The sequence below is a fragment of the Schistocerca nitens genome, chromosome 1 (genome assembly GCF_023898315.1).
Source record: "Schistocerca nitens isolate TAMUIC-IGC-003100 chromosome 1, iqSchNite1.1, whole genome shotgun sequence".
Taxonomy (NCBI): domain Eukaryota; kingdom Metazoa; phylum Arthropoda; class Insecta; order Orthoptera; family Acrididae; genus Schistocerca; species Schistocerca nitens.
Genome location: NC_064614.1, coordinates 1,253,583,891 through 1,253,603,618, shown reverse-complemented (window position 1 = coordinate 1,253,603,618; position 19,728 = coordinate 1,253,583,891).

The following is a 19,728-nucleotide window of genomic DNA, read 5'->3' as shown; positions in this document are numbered from 1 at the left end:
TCGAAGGAACCATCCCGGCATTTGATTTAGGGAAATCGTGGAAAACCTAAACCAGGGTGGCTGGACGAGGGTGACCTCTGGTGGGATGTTGAGTGGGCAGGTGCGACAACAGTCGGTGGGCAATATCCATTTGTCTGATGCTCAGTTCTTGGCTGCAGCTCTGCTAAAGTCCACCCCATTACAAAATTAATATTCAAATTTAGTTTATTCAAATCTGGCGCAAAGTTACCCTGAATCGTGTCTTCTAACAGATCGTTATGCCAACCAAGTAAAGAAATAAAAAATCAAATAACTGACTTGGCAGAGCAGACAGAGTGTCCACTGGCAGGCAGTGATGAAAACCCAAGGCACTGAGCCATGCACCAAATCACTGAAACTGAATTAAAGTCTTCTATTTCAATAGTTAATTCAAGACTTTATACATCTGCAAATTCAAGTCCTCAAAAGTTCAGTTACTGATAACTAAACTCTCAGAGCTAAAAATATCTGGTGTAAACAGAAACAATCCTATGTTCGAAAACGGTGTACATCGAAATAATTCGAATTCCGGACAGTCAGGTAACATTTCAGTTTCATTTTGACGTCTCTAACGTAGGAAGTACATTTGTCTCACGATATATTTATTATAAGCCATCCTCTGCGATTTTTGGCAAGGCAACGATTTTCATATTAACTTTCTTGATTTCAGTTGTCTTCTTCTATAAAGAGACGCAGACAGTATCAGAGATTGGTTCTGGTTCATTAGTCACACAAACTAGAAAAATTTCTTGAAAGCTGCAATTTATGGATTTCGTCGCCTTTTTACGAAAGCAAAGTTTAGTGAAAATCTGTTGTTGCAAACTAAGTATTAGCCACAACGTAATGAGTGCATGATCGAAGCTAATATCTGCAGTGTTAAAAAATAATTAAGGAAGAAGAGACGATATTACATCCTTTACCATTTAATAACGGTTACTAATCCTATAGAAATTTATGTTCACTGAGCTAATTGCCGAACACTGACTGAAGGTCAGAATAAAATAATTGTTTTCATATCTCTTAAGTGGTACCCAATAAGACTAATTATTAATAATAACCAATTTATCGACATACGAGGAACACTTCGGCTCTTGCAGCTCACCGGTCGTGCAAATCTTACCAAGCAACTGGAGTGATTGTTAGTGGCTGATGACTGCTGCAATTAGGGGCGACGTTGTGATAGCTTGAGCTTCGTCCGCTCTAGACCTGTTACTACATGCAGCTACACCTAACACCTCAGCCTCAACATTCCCTTATTACATTTCTGTAGCAATTCAGCCTCGCAACTCCTGTGATTTGCAACAGGGTCCAGCTGTTCTTCCTCGGCATCGAACTTCTTTCTGTAAGTGAAATGGCTATAAAACTGAACACTGCTTCTTTACTTAAATATAGTGTAGATTGGTCCCAGTTAACTCTGCATATTGTCGCAAACGTTCACAAAAGGTTACACTTTACATGGGAACCAGCTAATATTACCGTCTCATAGACCTCTCGTTAAGATTCTTTGAATAGTACATAACAATAATCGCTTATATACAAGAGATTAGCTTTCCTTGGTGCCAGAGATGTTCCATGGAACCAGAGTTCCTTCATTCCTCCTTTCTCCACGGAGATTACAGATTCTCTCCAGCACATAGTCTAGGCACCTGTTAAGTAATACCTTCCTACAGTATGTGGCCCGAAGTTTACAAACCAATTGCGACAAGGTAGATCTTTACTTTGAGCTCTGTATTTGACTTACGTGACAATGCCCTTTCATGGATGGCGTGGATGATTACAGAACCTTGCCATCCATAGACGCAATCATCATAAAAGCCTGAAACATTGCATTCCCAACTATTTAGAAACATGGGACTGTGATGGGCTACTAGAATGAGTGGAGCAGCGTACAGCTGGAAGACGTATCTTACGATTACACACATTATAAACGCTACATATTTCAGACAAACATTACACATACATTTGGTTGATTGGCAATCTGGCATTACACTGCCAGATGCTACAGATCACTGAATGGTTAACATCTAGTCTCGTTGGTATCATTATTCAGCTTGCGGCTCCAATACTATGTGTGTGTCTCTGTATGTTTTCTCGGGAGGGGAGGGGGGAAGTCGGGAGGGGGCGGGGGGGGGGGAGTTAGTGACGGGTTTATATTTGTGGAATTTTCGATGAAGGCACATAATCCCCCCACGTGTTTCTAAACGGCGATCATTTAGGGAGCTCAACTCAGCATATGTCTCCTGGCTGCAGGCTTGTGGAACCCGTGTATTCTCTGCTGGTGACTGGTTAGCGCCGCCAGTGCTCTCTAACCATAAGGCTACACGCTGTGTGAGTGATAGAAGCGACCAAGAATGTGGAACAGCTTCAAGCAACAAGACACGACCACAAGTTGCAAGAAACACCCACTCGGACTAAACCTCCAGAAATGTCCCAGTTTAGCCGGTGATACCGTAAATTGTGATGTACGGGGCGTACAATATAACTGGCCACGCTTTCCCATCCGAGTTTGACGATGATTAAGCCAATCCATCATTGAACTGACTTAATGAGCCACCGTGTACGAATTCTTCCGACCTGGTATGTAAAGGTGCTCCCGCAGTTTTATGTCCCCTTGCAAAACCGCGGCAGCGCGGTCGGGTTCTTAAAGTGCAGTGCCACTTTCTATGTTCTACGTAATGAAGCGGTAGGAAGATTCGTGTGCAAATAATTTTTTTTACACGCGGTACCATTATGATGTGTTTATTTAAGATATACCGTAAAATGAACTTGTTCACACTGACCATAAGCTAACTATTAACGGTATGAGAGTATAATCTACAACATGGCTAGATCGAAAGGCCGACTATGGCTCACAGTCTGCAACTTTAACGTACAATCGATATAGTTCGTATGAGATCGTCCATCTTCGCTTGTACCACAGTTATTCTTTCATTTGTGACTACCAACCTTTCCTGGCATTGTAAAAGTTCTGAAATAAGAGTATTTATGACTGGTCGACTACTCCTAATGTCTGATAGGCAAAAGACAACTATTGTTAGGAAATATTTATTAATAACAGTTACTTGATTCGCGCCAGAATGAATGTACTTTCCCTACGTATCTCTTTGCTGACGTCACGAGAGACTTATGAATTGGCACTTCATCCCATTGGCTCTGAAAGCGCCAGCCTGCGAACCGTCTCCGTTTGTGAGCGTGGGAACCTACCCCTGGCTCCTTACTCCATACGTATTGCAGCGCTGATACATTCACTTCAGGTATGTGACATAAAAAAAACAGAAATAAACTATAATACACTCTTATCTGCATGCAAGTGGTATCTTACAACATATAGCTACGTACGCGTCCCAGATTGGTGACGTCCAAACCACTGCTGGTTTCCCGCTACAACTCGCTTCGACGGATTCCAACATTTCTAAATCCTGTCGCTGCAGCACGCATGACGGCGACAGCTACGACTCTTCTCAGCGAAGTGCTGGAGCAGATGCGCCAGTTACTACAAAATAATTATAATCCGATTTTAAGAACACTAGTGTGTGCAAAATTTGATACTTTCGCATCTTACAGCTTATGTCGTCACTCGATAAAAAAACTGAAGTTGTTCTCGTTATTCGTCGTAGTTACTGCGCAACATGCAACTAAGTAAATGACTGCACGAAATTGTTATAAGTTTGTAGAGGAAATAACGCACTCTGTAGACTTTGCATATAGTTAATTTTAGGCTATATACATTATTACATATGAAATGTAGGTCACGTAACGAAATTCTATTGAAACTTGAGTGGCAGCTATTTCAATGCCGGGGATGTGGGTTTTAAAACCTGAAGAACAAGCCGCACGGGGCGTGTCAAATTCCTTCTTTGCGAATCGGGAATCATGTGGTAGTAAAATTCATAGTATCTTATACACAGTTCAAGATAACAAAAAGACAGCACAGAAAGAGAGTGGATATTTTCGTATGATTAGCACTCGAACCATTTTGGTCAAATGTTTTGGTGAAGCAAAAACAAGACTTCCTATAAATTACATCATGGGTTCCTGTCAGAATTTTCATAGCCAAACGAAAAGAATTGGACAAATGGGGTATCATATTGACCAGCGTGAAGACTAGTTTTGCAACGAAAATATTTAATTACTTGAAAGTAATGAGGGTAATTAAGCAAATCTTAGTAAGTTGAGGGTAAACCGAAATATTTCTTGAACAGCTGTTTTTCGCTACAATGTTTAAATGAAGTGTAAAAATGTTCATTACTTCAAGGTCGAGCTATTTTGCACATAAAAAGATACACTGGTGCGATATTTAACCATCAAATAGCTCCCCTTTTAATCAACTACTAAATTTAGCACATTTCAAGAACACAAGCCGCTAGTAAGGCAAATTAAATTTCAGTAAGATCATGCTTTCTGAGTAAAGCTTGAAAATAAGAGAATAACTGAAAAATAAGTTAGTGAATTGTTTCTGAAGTGATTTATCTACAGTAAAAAAGATTAGAGGAACATTTGACGTGCCTTTGAATGGTGCTCGAAATTTTTTACAGCAGATGGGACGCAATAGATTGGAGAAACATTGATGTACCTTTCAGTTGTACTCAAAGTCATGTACAGCAAATGAAGTCATCAAACGTATCTCTGATGTATTTTATTTCTTATTTTAAGAAATGCGTCCTTTTATGCGCAAAGTAGCCCGACCTTGAGGTGATGAACTTTCTTACACTTTATTTAAATACTGTAGCTAGAAACAGCTGTTCAAGGAATCATTTCAGAAATTGTTTGACAGTTATATCGAAAACATTGTATGCTTCATTTATGCGGACTACTAAGATTAACTGAGATATTTGGCATTAACATCGATTGCCCGCATATTACGTTCCCTAAAATCTAATGTCAGTAAAATTTCACCATTGTTTGATGTATTTTATTAGAACTGACATGTGATAACATTTTCACGCAATTTGGGTGGATAGATCCTGAGAAATCAGTATTTAGAACAACCAACTCCGGCCGTAATGCTGTTTACAGCATCACGATGGTCGCATCCGTGTTACATCGCGTTGAACGCACATTGGAAGCGTGTATTCGTCATCGTCATACTGGCGTATCACCCGGCGTGATGACATGGGGTGCCATTGGTTACACGTCTCGGTCTCGGTGGACATTACATTTCACATGTGTTACGACCCGTGGCTCTACCCTTCATTCGATCCCTGCGAAACGTTACATTCCAGGAGGATAATGCACGACCGCATTTTGCAGGTCCTGTACGGGCCGTTCTGGATACAGAACATGTTCGACTGCTGCCCTGGCCAGCACATTCTCCAGATCTCTCACGAATTGAAAACGTCTGGTCAATGGTGGCCGAGCAACTGGCTCGTCACAATACGCCAGTCACTACTCTTGATGAACTGTGGTATCGTGGTGAAGCTACATGGGCAGGTGTACCTGCACACGCCATCCAAGCTCTGTTTGACTCAATGCTCAGGCGTATCAAGGCCGCTATTACGGCCAGATATGGTTGTTCTGGGTACTGATTTCTCAGGATATATGCAGCCGAATTGCCTGAAAATCTAATCACATGTCAGTTCTAATATAATACATTTGTCCAATGAATACCCGTTTATCATCTGCATTTCTTCTTGGTGTAGCAATTTTAATGGCCCGTAGTGTAAATTACGAAATTCTCTATGACAATTCCTCCCTTTGGAAATTACATGAACAGCTCTCCTTTATCGCCTTATTTTGCTATAAAATTCTAATTTTGTTGCCTTCCTCTCGAGCTACAACCTTCTATGGTTTATGGGCACCGTTTCATAGAAACACCTGATCGGCTTTAATAGCCATCCTGCGGCGGAGCGTCGTCGCTGAAAAGCAGGGCATTGGGCCACTTCTCCTGAGTTCCTACATTCACATGGAATGTCTCAAATCCAGAAGTCGCTTCTGTTGTTGACGCAAGACACGGCCTCAGCCTTATGCATACTTCACTGAACATCGTGCTATGTTGTGGTGGAACGTTTTTTGACATGGGGGACTGGAATCTTTGCTTAACCACTCAGGGTGGTAACAGTCTCCATAAAAAATACACTGAGTCTCAAGATGTGCTGCGTGCTGATATGACACATGGCTGTTGAGGTGAAACAGTTGGGAGTGTGTGTGTGTGTGTGTGTGTGTGTGTGTGTGTGTGTCAGTGTGTGGAGCTTATGTGCGTTATGGAAGCGTTATCAGCGCCTTTACACTCATTAAAATAAACGAAGTTCGAAAATAGTTCCACACTGATATACTGGAATCGACTGCGGAATCACTTTGTTTCACGTGCGCTAAAACAACGCTGAAAAAGTAAATGAAATTAAAACACAAGTAAAACAAAAGAGTTAAAAGAAAGGTACAGGTAGATGTCACTGGCTGACTACTTACAAGATATATGGTTAGCTAGTCATCCTGTTAACACATTAAAGCCATCTACTTTCATCCCATGAATCTTGGGAACGATGTTGGACAATTCACAGGAGCTCAAACCTCTAACGACATTCGTATGAACATTACCTAAAAGAGAGGGCAGATCAGTCCGCAAATCTGCCGCGTCCCACTGTTCGGAAAATAAAACAGTCTAATAAAATGTGGCGCATATTGATGTAAATGCCACAAGCACCATACATTGGCGGATCCTCTCCCTGGAGTAAGAATCCATGCGTCTTACGGTTGTGGCCTATGCGGAGACTGAAAGGAAGTGCGTCATGGCCTAGTTGTGGACTTCACGACACGGAGCTCGTTGTCGGTCACTTCCAGCCACTCGTCTTCCAATCGACGCATGTCTTTGTGCGTCAAGAGCGAGGTGATAGCACACAGGGGAATGGCACGCTGAAATACCTGAGGATCACGGCACGCCCCTTGGCTGCTATATCTGCTATTTCGTCTTGCGCAATACACATGTGCTCAGGTAGACAACAGAAAGAACATCCTTTCCCCGTCGTTGTAGTTGGAGAAGGGCATCCTGCATATCCTAGATTACTTTACCTGCTGGGTACAAATGTTGGAGAGAGTGAAGGGCACTTAGAACTGGAAGAACTTCGTATCTGCTCCGGCGCCCGTAAGATCGCATATAATTCTGCATCAAAGAGTTGTGTTGCTTACATATAATTTCAGAAAAAATCACATTAAGCAGGAATGCTGTCTTTCCTTTACTGCACTAAATCCAAATCTGTGCTGGGCGCCTACTGTAGCCAGGGCGGCAGACGGTTAAAACACTTCATTTGGGGTTGTACTTACCGCATACTGACTGATTCCAGCACACACTGAAATCGGATCGCAAAAGGACTGGGACTCGTAATATAATAATCCCTGGCCAGACGAGTCCCCTCATGGTATCGTTTATGGTCTAGGAAAGTCAACGGAAGATCATTACAAACTGCCAAACGATTTATAAAAGATATCGGTATGATGTGGAAATTGGCAGATGACCCTAAATATTGAAAAGGTCATCTACATGAGAGCTAAAAGGCATACGTTAAACTTCCGTTACATGATAATCAGTCAAATTTAAAGCCCATAAATTCAACTAAATAGCTATGAAATACTGTTATTTGTAATTTTAATTGGAAAGAACACACACAAAATGTTACGGTCAAGGCAAACCAAAGGCTGCGTGTTACTGGCAGAACACTTAGAAAATGTAAGATATCTATTAAAGAGACTGCCTACACTAAAAAAAAGACGTTTTTCGTCGCGGCGAAATCTTCAGTCGCCAACTTTATCCTCCTACTGACAAAATATTTTGTTGACGCCGACCTACATAGGGGGAAACGATCATCATAATAAAATAAGGGCTCGCACGGAAAGATGTTCGTTTTTCTCGAGCACTGTTCGTTATTGGAATTATTGTGAAGATGCTTCAATTACTCCTCTGCCAGAGTATTCTTGTAGATGTATATGTAGATGGTGGACAGTGCCTTTTCATATAAGAAGGCCTCGCAGATACAGTCGTTGTGCAGCCATTGTCCAAGAGCGAATGCACGAAAGCCCTATAAAACTAGATCAGACGCGTCCTGTCCATTCGTCAAGACCTGCGGCTAAGGCACGTTAATCTGGTACCGCACGCCGCGCGTCTGGAATACTCGCCAGACGGCATGGACGTCGAAGACCCCTAGAGATCTCCGCACTATCGCGCCGTAAGTTGTGGCGGCGCGCGCCTCCTGGCCCGCATTTAGTGTGAGGGCCCCACAGTGGAACACGTGGTCCCAGCGACCAATAGTGGCGCCACGATCATGTACTTAAGCGCCTGTTTCTAGCTCAGTCAGTCAGTCTTATCGTTGTGTGCGTCTTGACATATCGCCTCGACAAGAGACAGCGTGTTTACCGTTCTTTGTTTTCATTACTAGTGGACGTCTTGGATTCGTTTGGTTGTCTCTGTCACCGCGTTGCTTCTTGCGTGTTGTCGTCTGTCTCGAACGTCTGTCGCTGTGTCGTATCCGTCCTTTCCGTTCGTTTGTTTGTTCGCGAGCCGCTCTTCGTTTGGTCCCGCCGCGCTTTCTTGGCCACCCCATGACCGTTCCGGTCACGGTTACAACAGTTAAGATATCCAATGCCCTCAAAGTTCTGCCTTTCAGACCTCTTAGGTGTGGCATACACACTTACCTGCAGAAAACTGAAACCCTTCTTTGAAGCCCACTCTTCTACCTCCCGCAGTGTTAAGTGGCAGCTGACGGCTCGCTGTCGCAAGACTGGAGGAGGAACAGAACCAGAAAAATCGTGCACAAATAAAGAGCACTGTAGAGAACTCATTACCACAGACGGCAAAAACGATACACTGCCTTGAGGGACACCACTGCTGCTCAAAATAATTTGACTGCCAGTCACTAACTCGTGTCCTAGGAAACCGCATCGACAGGAAAGACAGTTCGAAGATAGGTAGGTGTCCACGAAAACTCCATTGATGCAGTTGGGTGGGAATACAGTGTGTCCAAATAGTGTCGTATGCCTTACTGATATCGAATAATATGGGGATAAAATGATGTTCACGTAGGAAAGGCTGCTGAATAGCCACCTCTAGCTCGATCAGATTGTTAAAATGGACCTAAACCTCCAGAATTTACACTGAGAACGGTTAAGGAGCTGCCTGGTCTGAACAACCAGGCGAGACGACGGTTAACCAGTTGCTCCACGTCCTTTCCTGCACAGCTAGTTAAGGAGATACTCCGATAACTACTGGAACACGCGCGGTCCTTTCCTGGTTTGAGGAGAGGTATCAAAAGTGCCACTCTCTACGAGTTGGGGAAGTTGCCTGTCTGCCATATCAGATCGAAACATTCGAAGAGGATTTCCTCCGACCACGCCGGCAAATGTCCTAGCATGTAGTAGATTTGGTCGTGACCGGATTCAGTACCACGAGTCTTAGACAGAGTCGATTCCAGCTCCCAGATGGAGAAAGGGTAGTTGTAAGTCTCTGAGATGTTGCATGTGAAGTCCAATTTTCCCATCCCTGCAGTCGCTCTGTAGTGATGAAACGCCGGATCCTGTCTGGCATTGGCAGAAGTTTGTGCAAAATTCTCTGTCAACATGTGAGCGGTGTCTCCAGGAACTGTTTGGAGTCATTCTTGTTTCAGCACTGCTGCTATTGGTAAACGACTCCGTTTACAGAAATCCTCACGATGGGTTTCCATACTTTCATACAACAAGTGGAACGGTTTATAGAGCCCAGAAGCACTTTCCACGACCTTTCCTTGCTCTCCTTAATAACGCGTCGACCCTTATCTCTCGCTACTCAAAAGGTTATCAAATTTTCTGCTATAGGGAGGCATTTATATTGACGAAGAGCTGCACGCTTGTCGTCCAGGATGGCTGAATACCGCTCATCCGTCGACCAAGGTAGAAGTCGCCTCCTAACACGACCTGAGGACTTTGTGATAGATAAGTCAGCAGCGAGATGTGTCACTCAAGTCATGTGGTGCACCCATTCCTGGACGCTGTTATGAGGTTCAGAAACAGGGAGCTGGTTTAAAAGCATCCAGCTAGCCCAGCTGATCATCCATGTCGGTGGCTTCTCTTCAGGTACTGCTCCATCCAGTAGGCTAATGCACAGAGGGATGCGGTCACTGGAATAAAGGTCGTCAGTGATCACCCACTGAACGAGTTCTGGGATAGCTGGAGACCAAAAAGCGACTTTAATGCCCGAGAATGCCCCAGTAGCAGTGTGTGTAACTGTGTTGTGGATGCACAGTGGGAAAGACGTCACGAAGCTCTCCAAATTCCAACGCTGAGGGCAAGCAGAGGTAGAACCCCACAAGACATGATGGGCACTGAAGTTTCCCAGTAGGAGAAATGGTCGCGGGAGTTATTCCATTAGGTCTATCAGAACTTCAGAATGTATTGCTTCTGGCGGAGCTAAATAAAGGGAACAAAACATGATCCTTTTGACACCCATGAATTTTGAGAGGAACTGCTTGCAGGTCAGTAGCCAGGGGGAAGGCAGAGATGTGATGCGCCTTATTGACAAACACAGCAAGCCGTCCGTTGGCTCTGCCGCTAGTCCGGTCATCCTTTTGGTGACGGTATAGCTCCGTAGCACAGGGATGCTAGTGGTTTTTAAATGTGTTTCTTGTAAACACATGTCCAGAGGATGTTCCTGCACTAGCAGCTTCAGTTCTTCCACATGTGTCCTGACCCGTTAATGTTCCACTGTAATATGGGAGCCATCTATCATGGGGTATTGCACTTCACTCTGTCTCTCCACCGGAGAGAGGAGACTGTAGTTGTTGGAAGATAAGTCTTGGTGTGGACACCAAGCTCCATTAGCTCTACCAAAGATAGAGACGTTAGATAGTATGACTTCGACATAGTCGGATTGTTTACTCGCGACTCCATCGGTGGGGAACGCTTGATCTTTGATTTTTTGCCATGGGTAGGCTTTGGATCCAAAACCGGGCCAATGGTATTGGCAGTGCTGCACGGTGGAACAGGGGGGGGGGGGGGGGGGGGATGGGGTTAGGGAGCTCCGCAACGACCACAGACTTCTCCGATGTTTGAGGAAGAATTGTAGGCTGTGATATAACTGCAGCAGCACAAGTGCATTGACAAATGCAAGTACTAGTGCTAATACCAGCTACCTCCATTTGTGTAGCGGCGTCGTTTTTCTGTACTGACTGCTTAACAACTGAAGCAAAGGAAGTAGCGCAAGTTGGGAGCTGCACAGCTTTATAAATCTTCTTGCCCTCATGTACCTTCTGTTCTTCAAGGAAGACACGGTAGTTGGATTTAATCTCCTGCTTTTACCATTCTTGAAGGAAGATACAGCAGCCACTACTCGAGACGGGGTGAGCCTCAGAGCAGTTCACACAGTTTGCTGGAGATGAACATTCGATTTATTTGGGGGAAACCTTACCGCATTTGCCACAAGCGGCTGATATCTTACATCCAAGATTGGTGTGCGCAAAGAGATGGCAACTAAAACAATACCTTGGGTTAGGGACATAGGGCCACACGGTTTAGCGAAGAAATCCTGCCTTAATAGGTTCTGAGTTTTGTGCCATTATAAGTGAGGATGAACGAGTCGGATTTAATCATATCGTCTTCCACTCTTTTCATTAAATTCTGCACATCTACAATGCCTTCTTGGGCCCATTCAACTTTCAGGTCTTGTTTGGCGACATCCACCAGTTGTCTGCATGTCACAACTACAGTTTAATATGGCTTAGAGGTCAGTGTCAGTGGCATATTCCCAAGCGGTTTTGGCCTTCTGCAGGTTCGTCACTTCTTGGGAACCTGATGTCTCCACCAGGAATGTACCATTCCTTAACCGCTTAACTAATTTTAAAGTACCAGCAATCCCTACTCAACCCTTTTGTATGTAAAAAGATGACATATTGTCAGAACTCCACTCTTTCATTTTAACCAATAAATACACACTCTGGCCAGCAGCATCCCTTTGGTAATAAGTTCTTTAATGTCTCTGAATCCGGAGAACTGGCTACACGAGATCTCTTATTTGATTGGGTGTCAGAACACACCAGCTGCCCACCCATTCCGCTAGGAGGCGGATCGAAGGATCCATCTCGGGTAAATAAAAGTCTGTCGAGACAGAACCTCGCGTGCCTAGGTTAACCCTATACAATTGAAGTGCGGCAAGTTCCCTAGAGGTTGACCGCTAACGACTGTTCCACCTCATCAGCCATGCATCTCATCAGTGCGCTGCAAGCTTTGAGACTAAGGGAATTTTTAGTTTTTACCATCTTCGCGATGCCGTGGTCAAGCCAAAACCCCCAACCCTGTGTCACACGACATTCCACTACCGCCCCACACGATGGTCGCTGAAGCATACCCAGAGCTTACGGTGACAGGGGACTTGCGGCCCTTACCAGTTCCCAACTGAGGGACCCTGGTGTCACCAAGCCCGTCAGGAAATGAATGTTGAGTCACGGAGGGCGGGGGTGAGGGGTGAGGTTGTAGTGGGGTGGGGGGGGACTACCCCTAAAAGTATCAACAATGATCAGTGGCATGTGTATGCAGAAGGCAGTGGAAACCATTGCAGTAAATGACATGATGTGCACTCACAGGACATGTGGTCCCTATGTGACTGATTCGTGGAAGGCCGCATCAAAACAGTCAGAACACTGATGACTAAAAATAAGTGTACTGTAAAACTCTCTTATTCTTTCCCCTCCCTCTTTTCCACTACCAAACTCACATTCCATCATAAAACCGTCCTCAGTCCTTCCCCTCAGCACAGCATTCCACTCACCGCTGACAGGTCATCATACTGTGTTACCAACTCAGTGCCCTTATATACTCTCATAATCTCTCCATTTCATCATCTGTTGCTTGTGTGGTCGGCATGTATATATGAAATATGTGGGTGGCATTTGTCTGCAGTCTATTTTGATCACAATAATCCCGTCACTGATTTGTTCGAAATAACTAATTTTCCTACCTTTCTATTCATAACGAACGTACTCTTGTTAAACAGTTTCTGCTGCTGCAGATGTTCCCTTATAATCGTCTGGCCAGAAATTCGTATCTTCTTTATTTTCACTTCAGTACAATTTAATTTATCGCTATTGAGCCCTCGCAACTCCCGTTTAAGATATTCTACCTTCCCAGTCTTGAAAATCCACCTTTCGGCATGTAGACAGTTACCCTTTCGTTTGTTATAAAATTTCTCTCTCTTCTTAACCTCCTCTTGGCGCTTCCCGCTCAGACGTCAGAATGCGGCTACATATCCAGTAGATACACATCAAGTGGGTCTTTCAGGCATCCTCATTCCTGATTCCTCCTCATTTTAGTGGAAGTTTTTCACGCGAAGCACAAGGGGGATTCCTGACCCTCTTTGGGCTCCTCTGCCAGTTCTGATGAGGCCGTTGCCAGAACCAGGGTGACTCTTTACGCTGGAAGTCTTCGGTCGACAGTGCTGACGATTTTCATTGAAAACTCCAACAATGGCTTGGATCTAACCGAAAACTCATAAACGTTTGGTTACTAGTCGAAGATGCTACCCCACAAACTCAGATCTACTTATCTCATAAAATGTGAAAACTAAGATCATGCGACTATGAACTAATTAGTTACGTAATTTTACTCGTTACTGTTTATTGTAAGGTAGCTCCATAAGTGATAAGATATTGTGAGAATAGTGACTGTCGGAGTTAGGCTGTTACTAGTGTCGAGGTCCAGAACAGATAAAGTGGGTTCAAATGGCAAATCAACTAACGTCCCGTCTCTGTGGAAACCAATGAACGAAAACGAAAGATTTTTTTCCTGTGGTAACATTCATTTCTCTTTGGATATGTTGAATAACGGACAGTTTAAAGTAAAACAACGTATGCGCAGCGTGGAAATTGGATTTTGCCTACAGATCGAGTGGCTTTCTTCTCCTAGAAATTTATTACAGACCCATGTTAGGGGGAAATGACTGATAATAGTATGGGAATCATTTGCATTGAAGGGTCTGTTGTTAAGAAGGGGTGTATTTGTGCCAACGTCTGAAAATCGTCCCTCACATGTTAGTCCCCCGTTACGTTCTGTGTATCAGGTCCACTTAAATACTTGTGCTGTTTTCCTATGAGAGGATTGCGTCTTCCGGTGAGGCAAGAGTTACTCTCTATAGCTTTACGCTGTGTTTCTTCTGAAACTGTGACATGGCATTCATGATCCCTATTGAAATGAAAATGTTGCACAGAAAATCTTTCCTTTTGTGAAGTATGCACACCTCGCATGATGCTTTTTTGGTTCAATCGTCTATCACTACCACAGATCTCTAAGTAAGTAAACATTTGCAGCTCCGGTGATACTCTTTCTGTTTTCACGAGAGTAAATTTATATCATGCGTTTCAAAGTCTTTGCAACAGACATCTTGGTGGTATAGATCACGGCATGAGGAACAACTTTTGTTAGGGGCAAAACGTTCGCTGACTTATTCTGGTGACGTGTGGCGTCCTTTAGTATTCTCTGGCTATGAGGCCACGAGACTTTACGAACTAGCAGGGTCTACTAAACGGTAGTGCAACACAATACCTACGACAGTAAACTGATAGAGGGGCTTTCGACGAAAATCATAAATTGGGCGTCTCTAAACAAGTGGTTCCCAACCCCGAGGTAATTACGTCCTGAGGTGTAAAATGAAACTTTCTGAGGGCTAAAAATCAAACGATCGATTCAGTTTCAGTCAGGAAACTATTTTCAAAAGATCATTACTATTAACACAATTTTGAAAGAATCCAATACTGATTACATACGTTATGAATAACTGTTATGCCGGAGCCAATGTAGCCCCTGAGGGCCAGCAACCCATATTACACCACAGAGGACAGGGTTTTCTAATCCAAGGCGTACCAAAAGCACCATGGTAAACACCAGCTACTTACATACATGGAAACAGATATTCCGAGCACTACTTGCAGCAGGGGGAGCTCGAGCCACGGCATGCAGGAAGTATCACTACGCCAAAACCTGATTGGCTGGAGACAACTATTTAGGGGCTAGAACCATCCCCAAAGTTCAGTTCACTCCTGATATCCACCTGGTGTGTGTGTTAACACGAACCTTTGTGGAAAATTAGAAGTGACCTTTTGCTTGCCTCTATTGGGAGAACTTTACTGGCATCGTTATTGTTACCTTTCTTTTGTTATTCAGTCATCAAACTTGTAAACGTACATAAATAAAAGTTGTCTTTGTCAAAATATGAGAATTGTCAGTTACAACAATAACAAATTTTTTTCAATTAGCAGCATTAATGCGATGGAGGTTATAGGTTCATCACATTGTCCGTCCACAACAAACGTACGTTGTGCTTTGTCCCATACATCGCTGATGATAAAATGGTAAAAGTCAGATATATACACTCCTGGAAATTGAAATAAGAACACCGTGAATTCATTGTCCCTGGAAGGGGAAACTTTATTGACACATTCCTGGGGTCAGATACATCACATGATCACACTGACAGAACCACAGGCACATAGACACAGGCAACAGAGCATGCACAATGTCGGCACTAGTACAGTGTATATCCACCTTTCGCAGCAATGCAGGCTGCTATTCTCCCATGGAGACGATCGTAGAGATGCTGGATGTAGTCCTGTGCAACGGCTTGCCATGCCATTTCCACCTGGCGCCTCAGTTGGACCAGCGTTCGTGCTGGACGTGCAGACCGCGTGAGACGACGCTTCATCCAGTCCCAAACATGCTCAATGGGGGACAGATCCGGAGATCTTGCTGGCCAGGGTAGTTGACTTACACCTTCTAGAGCACGTTGGGTGGCACGGGATACATGCGGACGTGCATTGTCCTGTTGGAACAGCAAGTTCCCTTGCCGGTCTAGGAATGGTAGAACGATGGGTTCGATGACGGTTTGGATGGACCGTGCACTATTCAGTGTCCCCTCGACGATCACCAGTGGTGTACGGCCAGTGTAGGAGATCGCTCCCCACACCATGATGCCGGGTGTTGGCCCTGTGTGCCTCGGTCGTATGCAGTCCTGATTGTGGCGCTCACCTGCACGGCGCCAAACACGCATACGACCATCATTGGCACCAAGGCAGAAGCGACTCTCATCGCTGAAGACGACATGTCTCCATTCGTCCCTCCATTCACGCCTGTCGCGACACCACTGGAGGCGGGCTGCACGATGTTGGGGCATGAGCGGAAGACGGCCTAACGGTGTGCGGGACCGTAGCCCAGCTTCATGGAGACGGTTGCGAATGGTCCTCGCCGATACCCCAGGAACAACAGTGTCCCTAATTTGCTGGGAAGTGGCGGTGCGGTCCCCTACGGCACTGCGTAGGATCCTACGGTCTTGGCGTGCATCCGTGCGTCGCTGCGGTCCGGTCCCAGGTCGACGGGCACGTGCACCTTCCGCCGACCACTGGCGACAACATCGATGTACTGTGGAGACCTCACGCCCCACGTGTTGAGCAATTCGGCGGTACGTCCACCCGGCCTCCCGCATGCCCACTATACGCCCTCGCTCAAAGTCCGTCAACTGCACATACGGTTCACGTCCACGCTGTCGCGGCATGCTACCAGTGTTAAAGACTGCGATGGAGCTCCGTATGCCACGGCAAACTGGCTGACACTGACGGCGGCGGTGCACAAATGCTGCGCAGCTAGCGCCATTCGACGGCCAACACCGCGGTTCCCGGTGTGTCCGCTGTGCCGTGCGTGTGATCATTGCTTGTACAGCCCTCTCGCAGTGTCTGGAGCAAGTATGGTGGGTCTGACACACCGGTGTCAATGTGTTCTTTTTTCCATTTCCAGGAGTGTAGGTAACAAATACTTAATATCTCAAGAAAATTTCTTCTTCAAGATCTAGACAGTATCTGCAGGAATCCGGAGACTGCGGCGTTACTCGCTTCGAAAGAGATAAATGAATTAACTGATAGCACGACATAGCAGCAAATGCACAGAGGTTGCTACAATGATGTGCACAGCATTATTATTATTATTACTATTATTATTATTATTATTACTACTATTGCCAATAGTGGCTGTGGTCAGACGCAAAGCATTAACAGCCTGAAGTCTTCCAATTTCTGCCAGTTCAGGAGTAAGGAGTGCAGCAATCAAGTGATTTGCGAACAGTAAGTATAGTTCACACATTTTAACTTGGTTGATTTTAAACGAGGTGCCGCAATGGAAAGGAATAATGCATGGGAAGTGTAACATGTGTCCACCCTCATTGTGGATAATTAGCTTTCTTATACGAAAATGAGGTGTGGCTAACACTTGCGATGCACCACAAATTCCTTCCTCATTAAACACACACACACACACACACAGACACACACAGACACACACACACACACACACACACACACACACACACACAGCAACTCTCTCAACACACCTACATACACTTGAAATTAAGTGTGATTCATCTTTCATCATTTTAAAAATAAAAAGTGTTCCAAGAAAAGTCTTTCATCCTACAGTTTCCTTAGGTTATATGGTTGGTGGTAATGTGGGGAAGAGTCAACAAACAGTAAGGGGGGGGGGGTACTAGCTTATGTCTAATTGCACTCAGGGATGATGGTCTAGGCGGCCGGTGTGGCCGTGCGGTTCTAGGGGCTTCAGTCTGGAACCGCGTGACCGTTACGGTCGCAGGTTCGGATCCTGCCTCGGGCATGGATGTGTGTGATGTCCTTAGGTTAGTTAGGTTTAATTAGTTCTAAGGTCTAGGCGAATCAGAAACGTTCATTTTGCTTGTCCTACTGCCTTTCACACAGAGTAGCTCATTGAGCGATAGGTAACATGTACCGCATGTGGACACCGGCAGAATTCCTAATCCCTGCCGCCTTTCAGAGGCACAACCAGTCTTAAAGCACCTCTAGAGTCACCGGAAAGCGTCAGCGTACGCTTTGTCTCTAACAGTCATTGTTCCCCGTGCCGTGATCTATCACCCCATAGATGCCTGTACCAAATATTTTGAAACTTCCCGTACATACTGATGAAGTAAAACACCTTGGTCACTACCCACCTGGGAAATAAATGGTACGTAGTAACACTGCAGGCACTCGTGGCGTTGAAAAAGGCATATAAGCGGAGCAGTGGCAAATGAGGAATCATTCTAGTGACGATATGGGCCACTAATGGGGAAATTCTGTGACTTACGTGACTGACGTAGGGCAGTTGGTCCATGGTCTGGGAATGAACATCTCGACAACTGTAGTGGGCATTTGTGGAAACCGGGAGTAGCTGAAAGGAGCCGAATGTCCGTGCGTGGCTTCACTGTCCTCCAACCTATTGTTAGTAATCTAGTTTGCACTCTGGAAAGATAAATCGAATGTATTAATAATACTGTCAGTATCATTACAAGTAACGCTTTCTTGGAGGAATTGAAGAGTTCTGAGTGTAATGATATTGGCGAATGTCACGTGAGTTTAGGACGTATGGTTGCTAGCCATAAGTTTTCAACCAGCAATAGCGTAATGTTTCCAGTTTTAACTGCTCACCGCCTTACCCACATACGTCCAAAATATCCGTGAAGAAATGTAGGAATTGGGGAATCTTCACGTTGAGAGAGTCTTACGGCTGGTTCTTAATGTGTTTAGATTGGTGATCCTGCGGAATGACTGAGTTAAGCGGTGCAGCGTTGTAGACATTGGACTCGCATTCGGGAGGACGGCGCTTCAAATCCCCGTCTGACCACGTAGATTTAGGTGTTTGTGTCTTTGGAATGTGCCTGTAGAAGAGCAGATGAAACAGGTAGACATTAACTACAAATACGACCGCAATTTTCTATGCATTAATATGTAATGAGCCATTATTGATGATGGTATATGCTATGCATGTTGACCATAAACAAACTGATACCTATACCGTTAATCGTGTTGAGTAGGCGGTTCATTAACATCAATTTGGACGCCTTCTGTTACCATCGTCAACAACACACACACGACACCACACTGTTTACGTCCACCAATATTATACAGTTACACTTAACACACATCGAATTCAACAAATGAAAGATGTCAGTGTGTCAAGTAAGTGGCTTAGCCAAAACCTCTTGATCTTTCACGATTCTTTGCACGCTATTGTACCTTCACTTCGCTTATAAATCAGAACAGTCGCAACTCTACAACCGCCAGCCAGAATGAAAGAACTGTTTCAGCTGGCTACCAATACACAAGTGGAAGAGACAACAAGAGAAACCTCAACAAAGTAAAGAGTGACGAGGCGACATAGCAGGCTGGAAAGTACTTCGCAAAAATGTTTTGTTACGGCACTGGCTTTCTTAACAACAGATTGTATTGTCGTTTATATTCGATCTTAGCAAAGAAGAAATTATGATAAATCTTCTGTCTTAAACAAATGTAGAATCTCGGACTAATTCGATAGCGAATCTGGGTTCGGAAACTCTCGTTAGATCGCTAAGAGAGTAAACTATGCGGAGTTTATCGTGATAATGTTACTAAGTTGAATACCTCTCTCTCTCTAGGTCATAAAATACGTGACTTTGAACTATTTCTCTTAGAACTAACTGGGTTGGTTGAAGCTTTTATGACCGAGAATCTTCAAAATTATGACAGTCAATTCCTGTTATATGTTATTGATCGGACTTTGGAAATAATGCACGATCTCTATAATAAGCATAAATGGCGATTATCTCAATGAGATAACCGAAATGGTGGCCATACAAATCGCGATCAAGCCGGCTAATTTTTATTATAAAAAATCACTGACTGATCCATGAGATGAGCTAGTATAAATAATAAGCCCTCAATATTTAGTGAACAT